General features: G+C 49.5%; 1 pseudogene; it reads left to right on the top strand.

Annotated features, from left to right (window-relative positions):
* Positions 1-121: 121 nt before the first annotated feature.
* On the top strand, positions 122-27,756 carry LOC136499433 (lysine histidine transporter 2-like; annotated as a pseudogene).
* The last annotated feature ends 191 nt before the right edge of the window (positions 27,757-27,947 follow it).

Genomic DNA, 27,947 nt, shown 5'->3' with positions numbered 1-27,947 from the left:
GTTTAAAAGAGAATTTTCTTTATATCCACGAAGAGTTCTGTAAATTTATAGCTAAATATTTTTGTATAAGAAAAATCGTCCGGGCTCATAAAAGCTTCTGACTCCGCCACTGCAGCGACTAATGGTAAAAACCCGATCACATGCAGGATTGCAGGTCCCCCAGGACCAGGAGAAGGCGACTATCAACTTGCTTCGCATCAACACGGGGAGGAACACCAAGTGGTGGTACTCCGCATTCAACATCGTGACCGCCATGCAGCCTATTCGGTTGGTTGGTTCGTATTATTGCTCGTTCGTGAAAAAGTACTGCTGACTGGTTTGTGTGAGAGAAAAGGCTGATGGTCAGCATCGGCGTGCTCGGCCTTCCCTATGCCATGTCCCAGCTCGGCTGGTATGCAGTGGTGGAGCTCGTCTATTTTTATACAACTAGAATTATTATTAATTATCACTTTGTCTATTTTTGCATCTAGGATTATTATTAATTAATTATCAAAGCGCGTATACCACTTATCACCTGCACCGAGTTAAAATATCGTTTACATGGGGCAAATACAAATAAATAACAAACTATAGTTCATAAATGGTCATATATATAATTGGTGTAGGAGGTGAAGAAAAAAAAGATTATAAGTCTTGGTCTTCTTTACCGTGTACTCACTCGGTCCTCAAAAGAATGCAATTATGAAAAAAGTATTATATTTTAGTATATCCAGTTTAACCAATTATAGATAAAAAGTATAAATATTTATAATATCAAATAAATATCATTAGATTAATTACCGAATGTATTTTCATAATAAATTGATTTGAATCATAAATATGAATACTATTTACTGAAAACTTGGTCACTTTGGTCATGTTTGCTTGTCTAATGAGCCGTACTATTTCAGCGAACGAATAATGTTTCTCTCTCACATCAAATCAGCGAACAGTACTTTCAACCATGGCTTTTCAGCAAAGCGAACATAGCGTTTAACTGGCACGCATACCATAGTTGCATTCTTTTAGGGACAGAGGTAGTAGTTTATCGACGAAATATGGTCGGCAGTCTACCTAGGGGTACGCCCAAGGTAGTAGATTATCGGCAGACAGATGCGCAAGCTACAAACAAGATGGTGACGCAAGATAGACACGAGGTTTTATCCTGATTCGGCCGCTGTGAAGGCGTAATACCTACGTCCTACGTCTGATTGTATTGTTGTATGTCAATGAGAGATGTTTTTGAGAGGGGTCCCCTGTCCGCCTTATATAGTCTGGGGGGCAGGGTTACAGATCTGGAAACTAATCCTAACCAGTTACAATTGCCATATGTGGCCGGATAAGGATTCCTATTCTAACCGACAAGGATCTTGCTTGATCTCCAAGTCTGCCTTGATTCCTTACGCGGGACTCCGAGCAGATTGGCCGGGCCGCGTGTCGTCTTCTAGTGGGCCAGACCCTCTGGTCCGGGCAGGGCCCAAGCCGAGCCGTAAGGGTATAGGGGTTAATACTCCCACAGCTAGTCCCCGAGCACCATGTCTTATGCTGCGACACGCCGTTCGATCTCCTTTGGCTAATGCGATCCGTCTTCACGTCATCTCCAACTGGTTGAAATATTAACCAAGCGAATGTGCCAGTATTCTGGTCAGAACAGAGAACAGTAGACCACGATTATAGCCGAAGATTCCGGTTGTTCGAAGAATGCATGGTGCTCTAAAGAAAAAAGAAAAAGATTTCTTTCCTGATTGTCGACGAAATATGGTCGGCAGTCTACCTAGGGTATGCCTAAGGTAGTAGATTGTTGGCAGACAGATGCGCAAGCCACAAACAAGACGGTGACGCAAGATAGACACGAGGTTTTTTCCAGGTTCGGCCGCCAAGAAAGGCGTAATACCTACGTCCTGCGTCTGATTTGTATTGCTGTATGTCAATGAGAGATGTTTTTTAGATGGGTCCCCTGCCCGCCTTATATAGTCCGGGGGCAGGGTTACAGATCTAGAAACTAATTTTAGCCAGCTACAATTGTCATATGTGGCTGAATAAGGATTCCTATTCTAACCGACCAGGATCTTGATTGATCGCCAAATCCGCCTTGACTCGTTGCGCGGGACTCCGATCAGGTTGGCCGGGCCACACGTCGTCTTTTGGTGGACCGGACCCACCGATCCGGGCCGACCTAAGCTTAGCCGTAAGGGTATAGGGGTTAATACTCCCACAGCTAGTCCCCGAGCACCATGTATTATGCTACGACACGTCATTTTAACCTTCTCCGACAAGTAAGGCTTGAGTCCTTGACATCTCTGACCACCGTTGTCGCCGGAGAAGTAGGTTGTTCAAAGAATGTATGGTGCTCTTAAGAAAAAAGAAAAAGATTTCCGTCCTGGGAAGTATGTCCACTTGTATTTCTGAACAGAAATGTAAGTGCGTCTTGAAGCGTAGCGTCCTTGATCATCAGAGGCGTAGGGGTCGAAAAACAAACACATTCACCGCAAGGTGAAGTGTGCCCACTTAGTCCCCGAGCCTGGTAGTAGGTGACGTAGGCACGTGGTGCCAGGGTCTGAAAAGAATTCCCAGTTAAGTTGAGAATCCAATTGTCATACAAGCGATACGAGATGCACCGGCAGGTGCATCGTACCGATGTAGTCCCCAAGCTTGCTGGAAGGCGAAGTATGAGCCTTGTAGCAAGGTCTAAATAAATGTCTCTCAACTGTATGTGAGTACAAATCACATGTAGCCGAGGAAAGCGATCTCCGAGCAGTGGTCGGGACAGTCCCCGAGCATATTAGTAGCCGGAGCAGTTCCCAAAAACGGCAGTGGTCGGAGCAGTCCCCGAGCACGGCAGTGGTCTAGGCGGTCTCCGAGCACGGCAGTGGTCTGGGCAGTCCCTGAGCACGGCAATGGTCTAGGCAGTCCCCGAGCACGGCAGTGGTTTGGTCCATCATTGATCACAAGACATGCAGCGAAAAAAAGAAAAAAAACGAACGCCGCTTGTATTATTATTTGGTGTATTTATTTATCTCCTTACTCTGTCAAGTCCAATCTGCCACGTCTGGTCAAAAAAGCAGACGGATATAACACATCACTCTGCCTTCTTACTCTTTCTGGCAAACAGTCACTTGCCGCCTGTTTGGAGGTGCATCAGTGTGGGGCCCTCTCACATTATCAACGAAGAGGCGCGTACACTGGAAACGAAGGGGCGTGTTTATTGGCGTAGATCTCGAGGTTGTGAAAACAACCGTCTGCGGCGCGTGCGCACGTCTCCCAAGAATCTCGAGCGGACAAAACGACGGAGCTCTTGGTTATTTATAATATAGAACTGGTAAGTTACTTTTTACCGATCCCCATTGTCATTCGCCGCCGCAACCTTCTTCTTCCTCTTGTCGAACCCTATTCCTCCGAAAATCATCACCAATCCCCCCTCCACCGCATCCACCCCCTTAGCAAGGGCAGATTAATGGTGAAGAGAGACACCCAGAAGAAAGGCAGAGTCATGGCGAAGGAGTGGTGGAAGTCAAGGAGCAATGGGCAGACCATTGAAGACCTCGTCGCCATGGGAGTGCTCCACAACAAGGCACTCGTGGGATGGCGTGCGCCGGAAGGAGAAAGCTTCCTCGATCCACAACCAGGTGAGATTGTGATTTTCGAGGATTTCTTCAAGCGGGGTTTTGGGGTTTTAGTGCACCCTTTCCTTCAGGGGCTCTGCTTGTATTACGAGATTGGGATTTGCAATCTGCATCCCAACTCGATTCTTCTTGTCTCCACCTTCATCCATCTTTGCGAAGCTTATGGTGGCTTCCAGCCCCATTTCGACCTCTTTTGCCATCTGTTCTGTCTGTGGAAGAAAGGGAGCGACGGCTCAAAGATAGCCTGAGGCATATACCTCAATCTGCGTGATGGTATGAAGGCCCAGTACCTACACTGCCCCTGGAACACCTCACTGGACGAATGGTACAAGAAATGGTTCTACATCCGTGAAGAGCCAAACACGATCACCCTGTGCGACATGGGGTTGATTCCAGAGAAGAAGAACAGCTGGTTGGAGAAGCCCGAGCACTTAGAGCAGATCGCAGAACTGCTTGGGATGATCCCGTGGGGAAAGCTGGATGGTCCAAGCGTGGTCGGGAACTTCATCAGCCGAAGGATCCAGCCCTGCTAGAAGAGGGTACATCCTGGCTTGGAGTACTAGGGGAGCGCAGATCCAACGAGGACCAGAAAAGAGGCGCTCGACAAGATAGAAGTCAAGGCCAGGATTGGGGAGCTATTCAACCTAGCTGATCCCAATTATGTCAGGTTAAATGACATCGAGCACGCCTTCAAGCTGGCCAGACCTCCCCCAAAGGTAAATGCTGCTTCCTTATACCTGTAGAATTATGTTGTAACAAAAAATTGACTGTTGTATCCTTTATGTTTCCCAGAGTAATGGTCGTGACCGGGCAGCAGTGTTCGTGTGTCCGCCCCCTGGGGTGGATTGGCCTCAAATTGTCGGCCCAACCGCCCAGACCAGTGCCAGGACCGAAGACGTTGACTGGGCGGTTCTCGGGGTTGGGGAGGATGCAACGGCTAGGGCTGCTGGCAAGCGGCCGGCTGCCAACAAACGTCGCCAGGCCATCTTCCCCCTTTCAAATGATGAAACAGAGGATGAGGACATCTTCCGACTCATCCCTCGAAAGAGGAGGAGACAAATGGGGTCGACAGAGCAGGGTGGCTCCTCTATGCCAGCAGTGATCGCATCACCGACCACTGCAACACAGAGGACAAGCGAGGGAAGTGTCGAGCACCAAACCCCGGCACTAGTACCGGTGGTGGAAAAAGACCCAGTGGAACCCGCCGAGCACGTGGAGCAGGCACGGTCGAAGAGACGCTCCTTTGCCACGTCATTCCGTGCTTCCAAGCTATAATTATCTATAATTTTGATGTAAGCTTTTTATTTGTATTGAATACTATTGTCTTCTGAACTTTTCTCTGGTATATTAGGTCGGCGTCCACCGAAAATCCCGACCAGCTAGCCGGGTGTGGCACGGCTTCGCCAGTACCGGCGGAAAGAACTGCTCAGCAGCCGGCTGTGGAGGAACCTGTAGAAGAAATTCCACCGGAACCTTAGTAGATGAGCGACCAGACGACAGTCCCCGAGCAGCTGGTCGAGAAGACAGCCGAGCAAAGTACAAGTGCTCCGAGCACTAACCCTGCTGAGGCGGATACCTTGGTGCCAAGGGAACTAGACCAAGCCGAGGAGCAGCAACCGAAGTTGGCACAGAGCACGCTTGCCGATGCTACGGCTCATGGGAAAGCCATAGTGGTCGCGGAGACTACAGACTCCAGACCAGCGCTGCCCCCTGAACAAGAGGCCGAAGAGGATGAAGTCGAAGAGATCCTAGGCCGTCCCCAAGACAAACGACAACATGTATATGTGTCACGCTGGCGGAACGACGAGTGGGTTATGCATGAAGAAATCCCAGAGGTCGAAGAGATCCTAAAAGTTGAACGAGCGGCAAAGCGTCTGGTGACAGAAGTTGGTGTAACTAAGTGAGAACATGATAACGTTCTGTTTAGTTGTACCATTTTGCTCGACACATCATCCCGAAAAGTTTGTGCGGCCCTAGTTTGCCATGTGGTCGGAGTGTGAGGTGCGTGACCCGTGCACACATAGACGTGGACAAGTCAAACCAAGGGGGACCTGCCGATCACCCGTAACGTAGAGAGCGGATCCCATGCACGTGTTGGGAGGAACCGGAGACAGGTCCTGCTCCAAAAGGAGTGGTGGTCGGCTTTTACTGGCTAAGTTAGAATAACCATAAAAGTCGAAGGGACACATTAGAGTGGTCGGAGAAATCATAATAGCTTTATTGAAGTAAATCGAAAGTACAAGAGGGGTACACATCTCAGTAGTTAAGCATAGAAACGTCTAAGCTTGTCGATGTGCCACAAGTTTGGTATGTCCGTACCATCCAGGTGAGCTAACCTGTAAGATGTTGGTCGTGTGACCACCTTGATCATGAAGGGCCCCTGCCATGGGGTTGCGAGTTTATGGACACCGGCCTGGTTCGTCTTCCACTTCAGGACCAAGTCCCTGGCCACAAAGAACCACTCTTTAACGTTCTTGTTGTAGTACCTACGCAAAACAGCAAGGTATTTGGCCGTACATACACAAGAATCGAGCCGCTTCTCTTCTGCGCTATTCACTTCTAGCTCCCATACTTCATTGGCCTTGCCTTCATCGAAGTTCTCTACCCGTGCTGATCTAAAAGCTATATCTACAGGGAGGACTGCCTCAGCGCCGTAAACCATAAAGTATGGCGAGACGCCGGTGTTACGACTGGGCTGAGTTCTGAGTCCCCAGACCACGGCTGGTAACTCTTTGAGCCATCTTCTGGGAGCTTTGTCATTTTCTCTATACATCCTCCTCTTCAACGCGTCCAAAATCATGCCATTTGCCCGCTCGACTTGTCCATTAGCTCTAGGGTGCGCCACCGAGACGTATTTTACTACTATGCTCCTTTCATCGCAGAAGTCCCAAAAAGCGTTCCCGGTGAACTGAGTACCCAGATCAGTGATGATGCTATTGAGTATGCTGAAACGATGGATGACCTGGTCGAGGAACATGACAGCCTTTTCTGAGGATGCCTGTACCAAAGGCATGTATTCTATCCACTTAGAAAATTTGTCGATCAGCACAAAGACGCATGTAAATTTCCCTGGAGCCAGTTTCAAGGGCCTGATCATATCTAGTCCCCAGCATGCGAAGGGCCAGGAGGCTGGTATTGTCTAGATCTCATGTGCTGGTACATGGATTCTCTTGGCGAAGAACTGACAACCCTCACAGTGGTGGACTAGCTTCTCTACGTCGGCTACTGCTGACGGCCAATAGAACCCTGCTCGGAATGCCTTGCCGACCATCGTTCTTGAGGCCGCGTGGTTGTCGTAGGAGCTAGAGTGGATTTGGTCTAGGAGATGTTCGCCATCCTCCTAGGTTATACACTTCATCAAGATTTCCTCCTTTGCGTTCTTGCACCATAGCTTGCCATCGATGAGCAGGTACTACTTACTACGACGCATCAGGCGCTCGTTCTCTGTCCGATCAGTGTAACCGCTGCCATCTGTTAGGTACTTGATGAAAGGTATTCTCCAGTCGGGCTCATGAGTGGTCGGAGGGGGCTCGGCGGTGCTTGACGCCGGAACCAAAGCCACCAATTGCTGGTCTAGAGGCTTGTCTACCGTGGAATCTTCCTCTTCGATGGAAGGCGTGAGCAGGTCTTGGACGAATACGCCATGTGGGATTTTTGCTCGGGACGATCCTAACTTTGACAGTGCATCCGCTGCTTGATTCTTGTCCTGGACCACGTGTATGTACTCGATGCCATAGAACTTGCCTTCTAGCTTTCTGATCAATTTGCAGTATGCATCCATCTTTTCGCTGGTTGTGTCCCAGTCCTTGTTGAGTTGGTTGATGACCAGAGCAAAGTCTCCGTAGACGTAGAGACGTTTAACGCCAAGCTCAACCGCAATGCGCAAACCATGTAGGCATGCTTCGTACTCGGCAGCATTATTAGATGCTAGGAAATAAATCCTGAGTACGTACCGGAGCTGCTCCTTGGATGGTGACATGAAAAGGACTCCTGCTCCCGCACCGTCAATGTTGAGAGGGCCATCAAAGTATATCGTCCAATACTCGTCGGATCCGGGAGAGGCAGGCGTGCTTAAGTCTGTCCACTCGACGATGAAATCGACGAGTGCCTGAGACTTGATTGTAGTGCGGCTTGCAAACTCCAAGGAAAAGGGGCATAGCTCCATTGCTCATTTGACGATATGCCCATTCGCATCCTTGTTGCTAATGATGTCTCACAGAGGGTACTCAGTCATGACCACCACACGATATCCGTCAAAGTAGTGTTTCAACTTTCAGGATGTTATTAGTATGGCGTAGATCAACTTCTGAATCTGTGGGTACCTGGTCTTGGATTCATTGAGTACCTCACTAATGAAATAGATTGGTCGCTGTACCTTGTAGACGTGGCTGGGCTCGTCTCGCTCGACCACCATGGCCGTGGAGACCACTTGATTAGTAGCCGCAATGTATAGCAGGAGTATTTCGTCTTCTCTTGGAGCAGTGAGGACTGGAGGTGATGTAAGGTATTGTTTCAGCTGTGTGAAGGCAGCGTCTGCTTCCTCCGACCACTCAAACTTTTTGGATGCTTTGAGTAGTTTAAAGAATGGTAATCCTTTTTCACCTAATCTTGATATGAAATGGCTGAGGGCGGCCATGCATCCGGTAAGCTTATGAACATCCTTTACCTTTTTGGGTGGCTTCATGTCGAAGACAGCTTTGACTTTCTTTGGGTTAGGGTGTATGCCATCGTGACTGACGATGTTGCCGAGTAGTATGCCAGAAGGAACACCAAAGATGCACTTCTTTAGGTTTAACTTCCACTGGAATGTATTAAGGGCTGCAAAGGTGCGTTCCAGGTTGTCAACAAGGGTATGAGCTTCCTTGGTTTTGACAACTATATCATCAGCATAAGCCTCGACGAGGTTATCTTTTATCTCGTCTTTGAGGCAAGCTTGTATAGCGCGTTGGTAGGTAGCCCCAGCGTTCTTGAGCCCGAACGACACGGTCGTGTAGCAGTAGGCGCCGAAGGGCGTGATAAAAGATGTCTTGATCTGGTCGTCCTTTTTTGAGAGCGATCTAGTGATAACCAGAGTAGCAATTGAGAAAGGAAAGGAGCTCGCAACCGGCGATTGAATCTACGACCTCGTCTATGCGAGGTAAGCCGAAGGGGTCCTTAGGGCAGTGTTTGTTGAGATCAGTGTAATCAACGCACATTCTCCATTCATTATTCTTTTTGTGTACAAGAACCAGGTTGGCTAACCACTCCAGATGATACACTTCTTTGATAAATCCGGCTGCCAAAAGCCGTGTAACTTCTACCCTAATCGCCTCCTTTTTGTCGCGAGCAAACCGTCATAGCTTCTGCTTGATAGGTTTGGCCTTGCCATTGACATTCAAGGAGTGCTCGATTAAGTTCCGAGGTACACCGGGCATGTCAGCAGGTTTCCATGCGAACACATCCACGTTGCTCCTCAAGAACCTAACGAGCGTGTCTTCCTATTTGGGATCTAGGTTAGCCCCGATAAGGGCTATTTTGCTGGGATCACCGTCGACCAGCTAGATCACCTTGTGCTCCTTGGACTTGATGTTCTTGCGTGGAGCATCGAGCTCCGGGATCTCCTGGTGGTCGATCGAGATCTTCTTGGCGTCGAGCACGGTCTCGGCCATGCGAATAGAGAGGTCGTGAGCCTCTGCTATTTTGAAACTGTCATCTTCACAGGTATAAGCTGCATACATGTTGCCTCGGAGGGTTAGAACTCCTTTCTCGGTAGGCATCTTGAGCACCAGATACCTATAATGAGGTATGGCCATGAACTTGGTGAGCGATGGTCGACCAAGAATAGCATGGTAGGTGCCGTTGAAGTCGGCGACAACGAAGTTGACGTAGTCGGTGCGGAAGTGGTCCAGGGTCCCAAACTGCACAGGTAGCATGATCTGCCCGAGAGGTGTAGAGCTCTGTCTGGGGAGAACACCCCAGAACTGTGCCTCGTATGGCTTGAGGTCCGCCTGAGCTATCTTCAGGGCGGGCAGACTGTTCTTGAACAGTATATCGATGGAGCTGCTGCCGTCGATCAGTACTCTATCGAACTAAACCTTGTTGATACAAGGATCGAGGACCAGGGGAAAACGCCCTGGCTTAGGTATTGCGGCCCATTGGTCCTTTTTGCTGAAGGAGATTTCGTGGTGAGACCACGGAGGGAGCCACGGATTGGTGAGGAGATTGTCGGTGTTGGCCACATTCAAACAAGCGCGGGCGAGCAGCTTGCGTTCTCGTTTGATCTCGATGGACACTTTGCCTCCGATGATGGTGTGCACGCAATTGGTTGGCTTGATGTACTTGTGATGAGGGTCTGCATCGTCGTCATCGTTATCCTCATTGCGCTGTTCCCCTGCGTCGTTAAGCTTGTCGGACGTATCCAGAGCCTGTTGACGCGTGTAGATAGACTTGAGGACATGGCAATTCTCCATGGTATGGTTTGACTTAGGATGGAGCTGGCAGGGTCCTTTCAATGCTTTAGCATAGTTGTCTTCATAGTTACGACGTCCGCCACCCTTTTTAACGGTGTTGACCTCGCCGTCGTCTTCCCGAGCACGCTTGCTCCTGTAATCGTCATGGCGGATACGCCGCTAATTACGTTGGTCACGGTGGTCGCGGGAGTCGTTGCGCTGGTTGCGGTGGTCAAAATTGTTGTTCCGACCACGATTGCCACGGTAGTCGTCGTGGTGTGGGGGGTGGTCGGTGCGTAGAACCCTTGCTGCTTCTTCAATAATTATCTTTTTAGCGTCGTCGGCGTCTGCATATTTCTTAGCGGTGGCCAGGAGCACTGTGACCAATTCAGGTCTCTTGCGGAGGAGCTTGTCCCTTAGGGCGTCGTGGAAGCAGAGGCCAGTGATGAAAGCCTCGATTGCCTCATTATCGGAGATTAATGGGACCTTGATGCGCATCTCCGAGAAGCGCCGGACATACTCGTGCAGTGGCTCATCTTTTCGATCTCGAATCCATTGCAGATCGTATTTGTTGCCTGGTTGTTCACAAGTAGCGATGAAGTTGTCGATGAAGGCTTGCTTGAGCTTCTGCCAAGAGTCGAAGTAGTTCACCGGCAAGCTAACTAGCCATTGGTGACCTGCATGTCCAACAGTGACTGGGAAATAGTTAGACATGACGTGCTCATCAGCCATGGCTGATCTGCACGTAGTCTCGTAGAGCATGACCCATAATTTGGGGTTTTCCTTGCCGTCGTACTTCTGAAGTTTCTCAAGCTTGAAATTCTTGGGCCATATGACTTGGCGAAGGTGTGGAGTAAACTGTTTCAAACCCGGCGGGCCATGGGCAGTGTCATATTCCATACGGCGATAACTTTCATGGGATGCTCAATCGTCGGCTCTCTGGTTGATGCGAGCACGCAGATCGCATCCACCGAGGTAATGGTGGAGATCGTTATTGCCATCGCGGCGATCTCGATTGCCATCTAGATTAGCCCTGCGACCATGGTTATTGCGACGATTGTCGTGGTTGTCCCGGTGGTTATCATCCCGGACGTCGCGGCGGTTGTCGTCCCGACGGCGGTTGTCATCCTGGCCACCATCATGGCCACCGTTTCCACCTTGACGGTTGTCTGATGGGTCGTTGTTGTGCAAGCCACATTGGTTGAGTGGCTGTGAGCGACTTGGGTGCTGGCGGCTGTGGCTTGACTCAACTGAGACGGATGGAGCCCGAGCTTGGTTTACAATCTTCGTGGTCTGGGCCATAGCAGCCATCAGATAGGCTTGTATTTCATCACGAACTGCTTGGGTTTTTGGGGTGTTGGGTAGCCGTTGCATTATCGCCATGGTGATGGCTACGTTGGCACTTGGAGTCCTGAAGACCTGTTTGTCCCCCACCCTGTCGAAAGCGTCGTTGAGGTCACGTGGCTGGACCCTTATGCGTCGTGCCTCCTGGTCTGCTTCGGCTTCGATTTGTCGATGATTAAACCGGTCAATATTGCGTGCTTCGCGTGCAGTCCTTTCTTGTTCTATTTCGCCAACTGCTAGCGGTTCATCATTGCTGACAACATGGATCAAATCCCCTTGTCTTGGCGGGAAAGACGGGAAATGTGAGAACCTCGGGGCGTGGTCTGGGATATCCAGATCATACTTGACGCCTTCATCTTCGTGATGCTGAAGCTCGGTGTGGACATATGCATTAGATGCGGCACCAAACGAGGAGCTGGAGTCGCCCTCTTAGACTATGTGGATGGATCCTTCTTGATAATCTTCAATTCGGATCATGTTGACGAAGTTGCGTAGGTTCGGCCGAGGTCGGTGCATAAAACATAGATCCAAGCGGCGTTGTAGGTTGTACGCGTAGCTGGAGGCAGCATTTCGCAGGCCGTAGGGCTAGACCTGGTGGTTCTCCATCGAGGCTTCATACTCAGAGAGCTGAAGACCCGTCGCGAAGGCTGGCCAGCGACGAGCAGAGCGCCCTTCAGGAGTAGATGTGACCACGAGATCTGTACCAAGTCGTGCAGGATGACTGGTCCGAGCTGGTCGGGTAGATCTGTTGTGGGGAGCAGTTACCTGCTCATTAGGTTGACTTTGAATCGTACTTACCAGAGCTAGGGTTTCAGCGAGTTTGGTGCCGACCCGATCGATGGAGTCGAGCAGGTCGGTGTTGTCGATCTGCTTCCCTTTGTAGCGGGGAAGCGGATGACGAGTTGTCGGTGTGACTGAAGGTGATGCAGGCGTGGTCAGAGCCAGATGTACCGTGGTTGGAGCCAGATCCATCGTGGTTGGAGCCATATCCGTCGTGGTCGGAGCCATATCCATCATGGTCAGAGCCATATCCGTCGTGGTCGGAGCCGTACCTGCCGTGGTCGGAGCCATAGCCGATGCAGGTGAAGTAGTGGTCCACATAGACTAAATCCACGCCTCCTCCGGGGTCATGGCGATGAAGTCGTCGGAGCCGGTGGTCCAGGTGATCTAGCCAACGGTGAACGTGAGGCCGTTCGGCGTAGCCATGGAGCCGGAGATGATGACCATCTTGTTTGCTTGGAGAGTAGTACGCACACCCCCTACCTGGTGCACCACTGTCGATGAAATATGGTTGGTAGTCTACCTAGGGGTATGCCCAAGGTAGTAGATTGTCGGCAGACAGATGCGCAAGCCACAAACAAGACGGTGACGCAAGACAGACACGAGGTTTTATCCAGGTTCGGCCGCCAAGAAAGGCGTAATACCTACATCCTGCGTCTGATTTGTATTGCTATATGTCAATGAGAGATGTTTTTTAGAGGGGTCCCCTGCCCGCCTTATATAGTCCGGGGGGCAGGGTTACAGATCTAGAAACTAATCCTAGTCAGCTACAATTGCCATATGTGGCCGGATAAGGATTCCTATTCTAACCGACCAGGATCTTGATTGTTCGCCAAATCCGCCTTGACTCCTTGCGCGGGACTCCGATCTGGTTGGCCGGGCCACACGTCGTCTTTTGGTGGACCGGACCCACCGATCCGGGCCGGCCCATGCTTAGCCGTAAGGGTATATGGGTTAATACCCCCCACACTGATCAAGTGTGCCCACTTGTATTTCTGAAAAGAAATGTAAGTAACCCTTGTACAGTAGTAGTTATGGCCAACAGTCAGAGCGTATGGGTCGATAAAATAGGCACATTCACCGTAAGGTGAAGTGTGCCCGAACCTGGTAGTAGGTGATGCAGGCACGTGGTGCCAGGATCTAAAAAGAATTCCCAATTAAGTTGAGAATCCAATCATCGTACAAGCGATACGAGATGCACCGGCAGGTGCATCATACCGATGTAGTCCCCAAGCTTGCTGGAAGGTGAGGTATCAGCCTTGTAGTAAGGTCTAAGTTAGAAAAAATAAATGCCTCTCAACTGTATGCGAGTACTAATCACATGTAGCCGAGGAGAGCAGTCTTTGAGCAATGGTCGGAGAATGGTCGGTGCAGTCCCCGAGTGAAGCATGGGTAAACGACGAATCCCCAAGAATAACCGTAGTCAGTTTAGTCCCCATGCATGAGGATGATCGAGATAGTTCAGAGCATGAGAGTGGTCAGAACAGTCCCCGAGCATGATGGTGGTCTGGACAGTCCCCGAGCACGATGGTGGTCTAGACAGTCCCCGAGCACAATGGTGGTTTGGACAGTCCTCGAGCACGATGGTGGTCTGGACAGTCCCCGAGCACGATGGTGATCAGGATAATCCCCAAGCACAAAAAGTGTGGCAAAAAACCATATGCCACTTGTACCATTATTTCATGTATTTATTTATTTATTTGCTCTGACAAGTCCTGTCTGACATGTCTGGTCAAAGAAGTAGACGGGTATAGCATGTCATACTGCCTTTTTGTCTTGTCAAGCAAACAGTTGTGTGGCACCTATCAGTAGGTGCGTCAGCGTGGGCCCTCCCACACTGGCAACGAAGAGGCGCATATATTGGCGTAGATCTCGAGGCTATGAAAACAACCGTCTGCGGCGCGTGCGCACGTCTCCTAAGAATCTCAGGCAGACAAAACGGCATAACTCTTGGGTTAAATACAGTATAGGATAGGTAAGTTACTATTTACTGAACCCCATTGCCATTCGCAACCGCAGCTTTCTTCTTCCTCTTGCCAACCCTAATACATCCGAAATCGCCACCAATCAATCTGCCGCCATTTCCCCGTTCACCAGCAAGGCCAGAGTCATGGTGAAAAGTGATGCGCAGAAGAAAGCAGGGGTCATGGCGAAGGAATGGTGGAAATCAAAAAGCAACGAGTAGACCATTGAAGACCTCGTCACCATGGGGGTACTCCACAACAAGGAGCTCGTAGGATGGCGTGTGCCGGAGGGCGAGGGGTACCCCGATCCACAACCAGGTGAGATCGTGGTGTTCGAGGATTTCTTTAAATGGGGATTTGGGGTTTCGGTACATCCGTTTCTTCAAGGGCTCTATCTTTACTACGAGATTGGGATTTGCAATCTACATCCCAACTTGATCCTCCTTGTCGCCACTTTTATACATCTCTACGAAGCATATGGCGGCTTCCAGCCCCATTTCGATTTTTCCCGCCATCTTTTCTGCCTGTGGAAGAAAGGAAGCGGTGGTTCGAAGATAGCCGGAGGTGTGTACCTCAACCTCCGTGATGGCATGAAAGCCCAGTACCTGCACTGCCCATGGAACACGTCGCTCGAAGACTGGTACAAGAAATGGTTCTACATCCGCGAAGAGCCGAACACAATCACACTGTGCGACACGGGCTACATTCCGGAGAAGAGGACAAGCTAGTCAGAGAAGCCCGAGCATCTTGGACAAATCCCAAAAATATTTGGAATGATCCCGTGCAAAAAACTGGATGGTCCAAGCGTGGTTGGGAGCTTCATCAGCCGACGGATCCAGCCCTGCCAGAGGAGGGTACATCCTGGCTATGAGTATCAAGAGAGCGCGGACCCGACGAGGACGAGGCAGGAGGCGCTTGACAAAATCGAAGTCAAAGCCAGAATGGGCGAGCTATTTAACTTAGCCGATCCAAATTATGCCAGATTGAGCAACATCGAGCATGCTTTCAAGCTTGCCCGACCTCCCCCAAAGGTAACTCGTCTTGCCTTGTACCCATAGTCTTATATTGTGGTAGGATAAGTGGAAACTTACTATGTTCACTCCCTTTTGTTACCCAGGTTAATGGTCGGGATAGAGCGACAGTGTTTGTGTCGCCACCCCCTAGAGTAGAGTGGCCACAAGGAGCTGATCCCACCACCCAGACCAGCGTCGCGATTGAGGACAAGGACGTCGACTGGGCGGTGCTCGGAGCTAGAGAGGAGGCAGTAGCCAAAGCCGCTGGTAAGCAGCCGGCTACCCCCAAACAGTCGAAGAAGAGATCAGTAACCACCCTGCTCACCGGGGGTGCGCTAAATATCAATGAGCCCGAGGGGGGCCCAGAGGAGAACCCGGCCAACAAGCATCAGCAGGCGATTTTTGCTTGGTCGAACGATGACACAGAGGAGGGAGAGGATGCAGACACCTTTCAACTTGTCCCTCAAAAAAGGAGGAAAGAATTGGAGTCGATGGAGCAAGGTGTCTCCTCCGTGCCTATGGGACCCACATCGCCGACGGCGGTGAAGGATGCAGCCGGGTCGACGTCGGGAGTACCTAGGCAAGGAACGCGACCGGCGACGGGAGCGACAACTCGACCAAGCACGCCACCGACCACTGCAGTGCGAAGGACAAGCAGCAGAGGGGTCGAGCACCAAGGCCCAACGACAGTGCTGGATGTAGAGGGAGACCAGGAGTCACCCGCACAGCACATGGAGCAAGTACGGCCGAAGAGACGCCCCTTCTCCACATCATTCCACGCTTCCAACATGTAAGTATTCGTAACCTTATTATAAGTTAGCAATTTGCATTTAATATGATTGCTTTATGAACTTATCTCAGATGTACTAGCTTGGCATCCACCAAAAGTCTAGACCAGCTAGCCGAAAGTGGCGTGGCGCCACCAATAAGTGCAGAGCAGACTGTCTAGCAGCCGACCACCGAGGAACCCATAGTAGAAGATCCATCGGGGCCTCAGCAAGCAAACAGTCAGACAACAGTCCCCGAGCAGGTGGTCGAGGGAACAGCCGAGCTGGACATGAGTGCTCTGAGTGCTAAACCTACTGAGGGCAACACCTTAGCGTCGAGGGTAACAGAGTAGACCGAGGAGCAGCGGCCGGAGGTGAGAGCACAGACCACGTTTATCGACGCTGCAGCCCATGGGAAGGCTATGGTGATCACAGATGCTGCTGACGCCAGACCAGCACCAGGACACAAAGAAGGGCCCAAAGAGGATGAGGTGGAGGAGGTCCTAGGCCATCCGCAAGACAAGCGACAACATGTTTATGTGTCGCGTTGGTGGAACGACCAATGGGTTGTCCATGAGGAAATCTCGGAGGTCGAAGAAACCAAGAAAGTTGAACGGGCGGCAAAGCGGCTTGTTACGGAAGTGCAGGTAAGCTTCGCTTCACCCGTTGGTCTTGCGGTTTAGTCATAGCTGTCTTACTTAGCTATCTGCACTCAGGACTTAATGAAGACCACAAGGTACCGCAAGAGATGCTTCGACCAGATCGAGGGGATCGCTGCAAACAACAAGGAGCTGACGGCGAAGGTGGAACGCTTGCGCCAGCGACTTGAAGCCGCTAATCAAGAAAAGACGGTGCAAGAGTCCTAGAACCAAAACCTGGTCATGCAGCTCAGTAATAAAGAGCAGGAAAGAACAAGTAAGAAGCCATTTTATCATATCGACTACTGACAAGTGTTGTTGCGTTGTTGGTAGTAACAGCTATAGTGCAGGCTTAGAAGCTGAAGTGATCCGTCTTTGAGAGGAGAACAATCGTGTGGTCGGGGAGTGTGATCGCCTAAACAAGGACAATAGAAAACTAGCGCAAGACCAGTCGCAGCTTCGGGACCACACGACAAAGATGATAGAGGAGCTGAAAGGCAAGTTGCCCAACCACCTTTGCTCATTTTTGTTGCCTACCGTAGTTTGGCGTAGTATAGCGTCTTAACAGCATGTGCGGTTTGCAGTTATAAAAATCAATGCAAAGAAGCATCTGGAGGCCGTGATGAAAGACCATGACGGCTAGAAGGCGCAATGCCAAGAGATCACTAAGGACCATGACACCTGGAGAAGCTGGTGCCAGGAGGTGGCAAAGGGCATTTTGTCGGTCCTTAACCTCATTGATCCGGCGCTAGCAAAAGATGTGCCAAGGACGTCGCAGCTAGGATTGATTGAGAGATGCCAAAGGGCATGGGGATGGTTCCAGGAGTTCGTGAAGGAGGCGGGAGAGTATGCAGGCGCACATGTGCTAAGCATGGTACGTGCTCACTACCCCTTGATCGATCTCAAGCGCCTGGAGGCTGGATACCCGAAGGAGGTAGATCCAGACAAGGCTGAGGAGCTACAAATGACCCAGCTGGACTTGTCGGCAAAAATAATTGGCAATATTAACCTATGTGGAGGTGCGACACCACCCATACAAGGAACGCTGTCAATAAGTCAGCTGGGAGCGCCGTCATTTTCAAGCCAACCGGCGAAGCCTGCGGTCTTGACCAGCCAGGCATCGGCGGGGCCATCTTCTTCAGCTCGATCAGTGCTAGAGTCCCCAAGACCCTTGCACGATGTCAGGCCCAGCGAGCAGCAGGTGCCGCGTGCCCCGACCAGCCAATAGTATAGGCTATAGCTATAGAAGAAGATGTAGCTGTGTTATTGTAAACTTGGACCTTTTCAGGCAAGCTTGTAATAACGTAACTGTATATCAACATAAGCTTGTTTGTTTTGTAGAAAACGTGTTTAAGCTCGGATATCTTGTTGATGTAACTAAGTTAGAACATGTTGGCGTTCTATTTAGTTGTACTAGTTTAGTCGACATGTCATCCTGAAAGGTCTGTATGGCCCTAGTTTGTCTTGTGGTCGGAGTGTAAGGTGCGTAGCTTGTCACACGTAGAAACACACAAGTTAAACCAGAGAGCACCTGCCGATCACCCATAGCGTAGAGAGCGGATCCCATGCACGCATTGGGAGGAACCGGAGACAGGGCCTGCTCTGAGAACCCGAGAAGGAATGGTGGTCGGTTTTAACTGGTAGAGTTAGAATAACAATAGACTTCGAAGTGACACATTAGAGTGGTCGAAGAAATCATAATAGCTTTATTGAAATAAATCGAAAGTACAAGAGGCGTACATATCTTAGTAGTTAAGCATAGAAACGCCTAAGCTTGTCGATGTGCCAAGAATTGGGTATGTCTGTTCCGTCTAGGCGAGCTAACCTGTAAGATGTAGGGCGTGTAACCTCCTTGATCATGAAGGGCCCTTCCCATGGGGTTGCGAGTTTGTGGACACCAGCCTAATTCGTCTTCCACTTCAGGACCAGGTCCCCCACCACGAAGAACCGCTCCTTGACATTCTTGTTGTAGTACCTACGCAACACAGCAAGGTATTTGGCTATACATACGCAAGAATCGAGCCGCTTCTCTTCTGCACTATTCACTTCTAGCTCCCGTACTTTATTGGCCTTGTCTTCATCGAAGTTCTCTACCCATGCTGATCTGAAGTCTATATCTGCTTTGAGTACTGCCTCAGCACCATAAACCATAAAGTATGGTGATACGCCGGTATTGCGACTGGGCTAGGTTTTGAGACCCTAGACCACGGCCGGTAACTCTTTGAGCCATCTTCCAGGAGCTTTGTCATTCTCTCTGTACATCCTCTTCTTAAGTGCGTCCAAGATCATACCATTTGCCCGCTCGACCTGTCCATTATCTCTAGGGTGTGCCACCGAGACATATTTTACTACTATGCTCCTTTCATCGCAGAAGTCCCAAAAAATGTTCTTGGTGAACTGAGTACCTAGATCAGTGATGATGCTGTTGGGTATGCTGAAACGGTGGATGACCTGGTCGAGGAACGCGACAGCCTTTTCTGAAGATGCCTTGACTAGGGGCATGTACTCTATCCACTTGGAGAATTTGTCGATCAGCATAAAGACACATGTAAATTTTCCAGGAGCCGATTTGAAAGGCTTGATCATATCCAGTCCCCAGCACGCGAAGGGCCAAGAGGCTGGTATAGTCTAAATCTTGTGTGCTGGTATGTGGATTCTCTTGGCAAAAAACTGACAACCTTCACAATGGCGGACTAGCTTCTCTGCATCGGCTATGGCTGACGACCAATAGAACCCTGCTCGGAAAGCCTTGCCAACCAGCGTTCTTGAGGCCGCATGGTTGCCACAGGAGCCAGAGTGGATTTTGTCTTGGAGATGTTCACCAACCTCCTAGGTTATACACTTCATCAAGATCTCCTCCTTCGCGTTCTTGCGCCATAATTTGCCATCGATGAGCAGATACTGCTTACTGCGACGCATCAGGCATTTGTTTTCTGTTCGATCGATGTAACCGCCGCCATCTATTAGGTATTTGATGAAAGGTACTCTCTAGTTGGGCTCCTTAGTGGTCGGAGGTGGTTTGGTGGTGTTTGACGCCAGAACCGTAGCCACCAATAGCTGGTCTGGAGGCTTGTCGACCGCGGGATCCTCTTCTTTGATGGAGGGCGTGAGCAGGTCTTGAACAAATATGCCATGTGGTACTTTGGCTCGGGATGATCCTAACTTTGACAGCGCATCTGCTGCTTGGTTTTTGTCCCAGACCACATGTGTGTACTCGATGCCATAGAACTTGCCTTCTAGCTTTCTGATCGCTTTGCAGTATGCGTCCATCTTTTCACTGGTCGTATCCCAGTCCTTATTGAGTTGGTTGATGACTAGAGCCGAGTCTCTGTAGACATAGAGACATTTGACACTGAGCTCGACCACGATGCGTAGACCGTGTAGGCATGCTTCATACTCGGCGGCGTTATTAGACACCGGGAAATAAATCCTGAGGACATATCGGAGCTGCTCCTTGGATGGTGATACGAAAAGGACTCCTGCTCCTACGCCATCGATGTTGAGAGAGCCGTTGAAGTACATCTTCCAATATTCGGTGGGCCCCTGAGAGGTAGGTGTGCTTAAGTCTGTCCACTCGACGATGAAATCGACAAGTGCCTGAGACTTCATTGTAGTACGGCTTGCAAATTCCAAGGAGAAAGGGCATAGCTCCATTGCCCATTTGATGATGCGCTCGTTTGCATCCTTGTTGCAAATGATGTCTCCCAGAGGGTACTCAGTCATAACCACCACACGATATCTGTCGAAGTAGTGTTTCAACTTTTAGGATGTGATTAGTATGGCATAGATCAGTTTCTGAATTTGTGGGTACCTATTCTTGGATTCATTGAGCACCTCACTGATGAAATAAATTGGTCGCTGTACCTTGTAGACGTGGTCGGGCTCGTTGCGCTCAACCACCATGGCAGTGGAGACCACTCGATTAGTTGTCGCAATGTAAAGCAGGAGGGTTTCATCTTCTCTAGGAGCAGTGAGGATCGGAGGTGATGTAAGGAATTGTTTCAGCTGTGTAAAGGCAACGTCTGCTTCCTCCGACCACTCAAACTTCTCGGATGCTTTGAGCAGCTTGAAAAATGGTAGTCCTTTTTCGCCTAATCTTGATATGAAACGACTGAGGGCAGCCATGCATCCGGTAAGCTCCTGAACATCCTTTACCCTTTTGGGCGGCTTCATGTCCAAGACAGCTTTTACCTTCTCTGGGTTAGGGCGTATGCCGTCGTGACTGACGACGTTGCCGAGCAATATACCAGACGGAACACCGAAGATGCACTTCTTTGGGTTTAATTTCCATTGGAATGTGATAAGAGCTGCAATGGTACATTCTAGGTTGTCAACAAGGGTGTATGCTTCCTTGGTTTTAACAACTACATCGTCAACATAAGCCTCGACGAGGTCGTCTTTTATCTCGTCTTTGAGGTAGGCCTGTATGGCGCGTTGGTAGGTAGCCCCGGCGTTCTTGAGCCCGAACGACATGGTCGTGTAGCAGTACGCGCCAAAGGGCGTGATGAAGGATGTCTTGATCTGGTCGTCCTTTTTGAGAGCGATCTGGTGATAACCAGAGTAGCAATCGAGAAAGAAAAGCAACTCGCAACCGGTAGTTGAATCTATGACCTCATCTATGTGAGGTAAGCCGAAGGGGTCTTTTAGGGCAGTGTTTGTTGAGATCAGTGTAGTCAACGCACATTCTCCATTCATTATTCTTTTTGTGTACAAGAACCGGGTTGGCTAACCACTCCGGATGATATACTTCTTTGATAAATCTGGCTGCTAAAAGTCATGTAACTTCTACCCCAATAGCCTCTTTTTTGTCGCGAGCAAACCATCGTAGCTTCTACTTGATGGGTCTGGCCTTGCCATCGACATTTAAGGAGTGCTCGATCAAGTTCCGAGGTACACTGGGCATGTCAGCGGGTTTCCATGCGAACACACTCACATTGCTTCTCAAGAACCTGACGAGCGCGTCTTCCTATTTAGGATCCAGGTTGGGCCCGATAAGGGCCGTTTTGCTGGGATCGCCGTCGACCAGCTGGATCGCTTTGTGCTCTTTGGACTTGATGTTCTTGCATGGGGCCTCGAGCTCTGGGATCTCTAGGTGATCGATTGAGGTCTTCTTAGCGTCGAGTGTGGTCTCGGCCATGTGAATAGAGAGGTCATAAGCCTCTTCTATTTTGAAGCTGTCATCCTCGCATGTGTAAGCTGCATATATGTTGCCCCTAAGAGTTAGAACCCCCTTCTCGGTAGGCATCTTGAGCACCAGATACATGTAGTGAGGTATGGCCATGAACTTGGTGAGTGCTGGTCAGCCAAGGATAGCATGGTAGGTGCCTTCAAAGTCGGCGACCACAAAGTTGACATAGTCGATGCGAAAGTGGTCTGGGGTACCGAATTGCATAGGTAGCGTGATCTGCCCGAGAGGTGTGGAGCTCTGTCCGGGGAGAACACCCCAGAATTGTGCCTCGTATGGCTTGAGATCAGCCTGGGTTATCTTCAGGGCTGGCAAACTGTTCTTGAACAGTATATCGATGGAACTGCCGCCGTCAATCAGCACTCTATCGAACTGAACCTTGTTGATACAAGGATCGAGAACCAGAGGAAAAAGCCCTAGCTTAAGTATTGCAGCCCATTGGTCCTTTGTGTTGAAGGAGATCTCGTGGTGAGACCAAGGAGGGAGCCGTGGGTTGGCGATGAGGTTGTTGGTATTGGCCATGTTCAAGCAAGCGCGAGCGAGCAGCTTGCGTTCTTGTTTGGTCTCGATGGACACTCTGCCCCCAATGATGGTGTGGACGCAGTCGATCGGCTTGACATACTTGTGACGGGGATCTACGTCTTCATCATCATTGTCCTAGTTACGCTGCTCCCCTGCGTCGTTAGGCTTATCGGATGTATCCAGAGCCTGTTGACGCGTGTAGATAGATTTGAGAACACAGCAATTCTCCATGGTATGGTTTGACTTGGGATGGAGCTGGCAGGGTCCTTTCAATGCTTTGGCATAGTCTTCTTCGTAGTTGCGACGTCCGCCACCTTTTTTAATGGCGTTGACTTCGCCGTCATCTTCCTGAGCACGCTTGCCCCTGTAATCGTCACGGCTATTATGCCGCTGATTACGCTGGTCGCGGTGGTCGCGAGAATCGTTGCGCTGGTTGCGGTGATCAAAATTGTCGTTCCGACCATGGTTGCCATGGTAGTCGTCGTGGTGTGGGGGGGGGGTGGTCGGAGCGTGGAACCCTTGCTGCTTCTTCGACGATTATCTTTTTAGCATCATCGGCATCCTCATATTTTTTAGCAGTGGCTAGGAGTGCTGTGACCGATTCAGGTCTTTTGCGGAGGAGCTTGCCCCTTAGGGCATCGTGGAAGCGGAGACCAGTGATGAAAGCTTTGATTGCCTCATTGTCGGAGATTGACGGGACCTTGATGTTCATCTCCAAGAAGCGTCAGATGTACTCATGCGGTGGCTCATCATTGCGATCTCAAATCCGCTGCAGATCATATTTGTTGTCGGGTTATTCGCAAGTAGCAATGAAGTTGTCGATGAATGCTTGCTTGAGCTCTTGCCAAAAATCAAAGTAGTTTGCCGGCAAGCTGACCAGCCATTGGTGGCCTACATGGCCGACGGCGACTAGGAAGTAATTAGACATGACGTGCTCGTCAGCCATGGCTGATCTGCACGCAGTTTCATAGAGCATGACCCATAACTCGGGGTTTTCCTTGCCGTCGTACTTCTGGAGTTTTTCGAGCTTGAAGTTTTTGGGCCATATGACTTGGTGAAGGTGAGGGGTAAACTGCTTCAACCCCGGAGGGCCGTGGGTGGTATCATATTCCATATGGCGATAGCTTTCGTGGGATGCACGATCGTTGGCTCTTTGGTTAATACGATCGCGCAGATCGTGTTCTCTGAGGTAATGGCAGAGATCGTTATTGCCATCACGGCGATCTTGATTGCCCCCCTAGTTGACCCCGCGACTGTGGTTATCATGACGATTATCGCGGTTGTCTCGGCGGTTGTCGTCCCGGTAGTCGCGGCGGTTGTCGTCCCAGTAGTCGTGACGGTTGTCGTCCCTACCACCATCATGATCACTGTTTCTGCCTTGACGGTTGTCTGATGGGTCGTTGTTCCACGAGCCATGTTGGTTGGGTGGCTGTGAGTGACTTGAGTACTGGCGGCTGCGGCTTGATTCGACTGAGATGGATGGAGCCTGAGCTTGGTTTGCAATCTCTGCGGTCTGGGCCATAGCAGCTGTCAGGTAAGCTTGTATATCATCACGAACTGCCTGGATTTCCGGGGTATTGGGTAATCGTTGCATTGTTGCCATAGCAACAGCTACGTTGGTGCTTGGAGTCTTGAAGACCTGCTTGTCCCCTACCCTATCAAAGGCATTGTTAAGATCACGTGGCTAGACCCTTATGCATCGTGCCTCCTCTTCTGCCTCGGCTTCGGCTTGTCGGCGATTAAACTAGTCAATATTGCGTGCTTTGCGTGCTAGCCTTTCTTGTTCTGTTTCGCCAACTACCGGTGGCTCGTCATTACTGACGACATTGATCAAGTCCCCTCGCCTTGGTGGGAAAGATGGGAATCATGGGAAACCCAGGGAGTGGTCTGGGATATCCAGATCGTATTCAACTTCTTCATTGTCACGACGCTAGAGCTCAGTGTGGACGGAGCCAATAGATGCGATGCTGGACGGGGAGCTTGAACCGCCCTCTTGAACTGTGTGGACCGACCCTTCTTAATACTCCTCGATCCGAACCATGTTGACGAAGTTGCGTGGCTTTGGCTGAGGTCGATGTATAGAACATAGATCCGAGCAGCGTTGTATATTGCGCGCGTAGTTGGAAGTAGTGTTTCGTAGGCCGTACTCGGAGAACCGGAGACCCGTCGTGGGGGCTGGTCGGCGACAAACGGAGCGCCCTTCAGGAGTAGACGTGACCACGAGATCCGTACCGAGTCGTGCAGGATGACTGGCCCGAGCTGGTCGGGTAGATCTGTTGTGGGTAGTGGTTACCTGCTCGGTAGGTTGATTTTGAATCGAATCTACTAGAGCTAGGGTTTCAGTAAGCTTGGTGCTGACCCAATCGATGGAGTTGAGCAGGTCGGTGTTGTCGATCTGCTTCCCTTTGTAGCGAGGAAGCGGACGACGGGTTGTCGGCGTGGCTGAAGACGATGCTGGTGTGGCCGAAGCCAGATCCAACGTGGTCGGAGCCATAGCTGATGCTGGTGAAGCAGTGCTCGACGTAGATTGGATTCGCGCCTCCTCCGTGGTCATGGCGATGAAGTTGTCGGAGCTAGTGGTCCAGGTGATCTGGCCGATGGTGAACGTGAGGCCGTTCGGCGTAGTCATGGAACCAGGGATGATGACCATCTTGTTCGTCTAGAGAGCAGTATGCACACCCCCTACCTGGCGTGCCACTGTCGACGAAATATGGTCGGCAGTCTACCTAGGGGTACGCCCAAGGTAGTAGATTATCGGTAGACAGATGCGCAAGCTACAAACAAGATGGTGACGCAAGACAGACACGAGGTTTTATCCAGGTTCGGCCGCCGTGAAGGCGTAATACCTACGTCCTGCATCTGATTGTATTGCTGTATGTCAATGAGAGATGTTTTTGAGAGGGGTCCCCTGCCCGCCTTATATAGTCTGGGGGGCAGGGTTACAGATCTAGAAACTAATCCTAACCAGTTACAATTGCTATAGGTGGCCGGATAAGGATTCCTATTCTAACCGACCAGGGTCTTGCTTGAGCTCCAAGTCTGCCTTGATTCCTTGCGCGGGACTCCGAGCAGATTGGCCGGGCCGCACGTCGTCGTCTAGTGGGCCAGACCCCCTGGTCCGGGCCGGCCCAAGCCTAGCCGTAAGGGTATAGGGGTTAATACCCCCCACATAGTTCTATAAAAATTACCCCACATAGTTCTATAAAAATTATCTAATAAATTAATGATTCATGAAATTGTTAGATCAAATGAAATTTAACATTGAAATATGGATTTTTTAGACTAAAATAGAACTTGGATTTAAGAATAGAAAATTTATCAGGGTCCAAAAGCTGTCAAGTGAGTATGCGATGGCTGACGGGCAACGGGGTTCAATTTCGATATTAAATATTTTTGAGTCATCTCTGAAATTATGGAAATTTATGAAATTCAGTTAAAATTTTGCCGAAATTTTTGAAAGACTTACACATGAGGTATGAAAAAAATTTAGATCTAAATAAAATTTTAACATAATTTATGACTATACATCTGTTGAGTAAAAGAATATGTATTATTATCTCTATCAAATTATTGGTCGTCTTTGATTTTTTCTAGATACATAGCAGTTGCTATACACCTAGATACACAATATGTCTAGATACGTAGAAAAGTTGTGTATTCAGAAAATCTAAAACTAACCTATAGATTGGAACTGAGTAATATAAACAATAGAAAATATAAATCTAGAGCGACATGTATTACTGTGATATACTCGCTTTGTTTCAAATTATACGTTATTCTAACTTTTTGGGAGAGTTAAAGCATTTCAAGTTTAATCAAAATTATAGAAAGAATTATAAAGATTTATGACATCAAATAGGTATACTATGAAAATATAATTAACGAAGAATCTAATGATACTTATTTCATACCATAAATGTTCTTATTTTATTATATAAAATTGGTTAAACTTAAGATGTTTTGACTCTTCAAGAAAGTTAAAATTACTTGTAATTTTAGGATGGAGGGTGTAAAATTTCAGATTTCTCTTTCTGTCACCGCTGAAATTACCGAATAGGGTCTTGGTTTCTAGGGTTCCTAGGAGATCTCGAGTACGTTGCCTTTGGCCGGTGGTTTTGTGGGATTAGATCCTCCCTCTCCTTCCCCTTGTTGACCCTGTGTTCCCAATCCTTTGATCTGATCCACGCCTGGATAAGATCCATATCCACTATACTCTCTCGCACTTGGTGTCCATCTCACTCCTCGGTAACTAACCTGCTAACCCTAGGTTCCCGCTCCACCACAAGTTTCCCTCCAACTACCATGGACAAAGTGGAGGGGATGATGAGAGGTTTGCAACTATCAGCGACGGAGAAGAAGCAAGTGCGCATGGGCTCAGGATTGGAGATCCAGGGGAAGACGGAGGCTACTTCGTTGAAGGCGTTTGGGAAGTTGCTCTCAGAGAGACATGTTCGGCTGGAAGCAATCGAGCAGGTGATGGGATGGATTTGGTGTCTGCAGGGGGATCGAATGTAAGGATCTTGGTGGCAATTTCTTCCTCTTCACCTTTGGCCAAGCGGCGGGGAAGTAGAAAGCTTTGGAGGAGGGGCCATGGATGGTTTCAAAGGAATTGCTGGTGGTGGCATATTTTGATGGATCAAAGACCCTAGATGAGATCGTCTTCTCTTTCATCCCGATTTGGGTCAGAGTGGCGAATCTCCCAATGGGTCTAATGAACAGATCTACTGCCAAGGCGATAGAGGATAAGGTGGGCGAGTCAAACGATCCACGATTTGTTCAAAGGGAAATCCATAGATACAAATCATAATAGATGAGCTTTGGAAGGCTTCGACACTAGGATTCCCTCCCTATGTGTTGACTGGTCAAAACATTCTCGATTTGTTTAATGTATTTTGGCTCAAATTTTAAACCAAAATGTATAAAGAGGAAACTAATTAATGGATTAGGAATTTAGGATTGATAGATTTACAGAAAGATAGGAGGATTTGTGGGCCTTTGGGCTTCGGGCCGGTTGGTTTTAAATTTCAAATTGGACTGAATTTTTTGGGGTGCCATGCATGACGTCATTACAGGCATCATCGAATTTGACAGAATTCGCCGGCCTATTCGTCTATTCGAATCCTAGATCCTATGCTTGCTGATGAGGCTGAACATATCGATCATGTGCTTATTGGAGTAAAATTTCAGTCATCTGTGACACTTGTCATGAATGAATAACACTATATAATTGTGTTATATATTCCTGTCAATCGCAGGGGCGCTGGTGTCACGGTGTTGGTCTTGTCATGGATCACAACGCTGTACACGCTGTGGCAGATGGTGGAGATGCACGAGGCCACGAGGGCGTGCCGGGCAAGCGCTTTGACCGCTACCACGAGCTCGGGCAGCACGCGTTCGGCGAGAGGCTGGGCCTCTGGATCGTGGTGCCGCTGCAGCTGGTGGTGGAGGTCAGCGTCAACATCGTCTACATGTTGCGTAGTGTGCTCAGTGAAGCCTCCCACTATCTCTCGTAAGGTGATTGTGTCTTATTCCTCACTTATGAGCTAGGATGAAGCTGGATGTTTATTCCACTATCTAAAAAATCTCTCGTACGGTGATCAGAGATCTGGGGGGGCACCTTCTGCAACATTGATCTCGCTAATCTCTCTTTGGACAAGCTGACCCATAAATGTAAAGCCCACTGCAGTGGTTGGGACCAAGGAGA

Source organism: Miscanthus floridulus, chromosome 13 (genome assembly GCF_019320115.1).
Source record: "Miscanthus floridulus cultivar M001 chromosome 13, ASM1932011v1, whole genome shotgun sequence".
Classification (NCBI taxonomy): domain Eukaryota; kingdom Viridiplantae; phylum Streptophyta; class Magnoliopsida; order Poales; family Poaceae; genus Miscanthus; species Miscanthus floridulus.
Note: the sequence above shows the minus strand (reverse complement) of the source record. Positions and strands in the feature narration are given on the sequence as shown.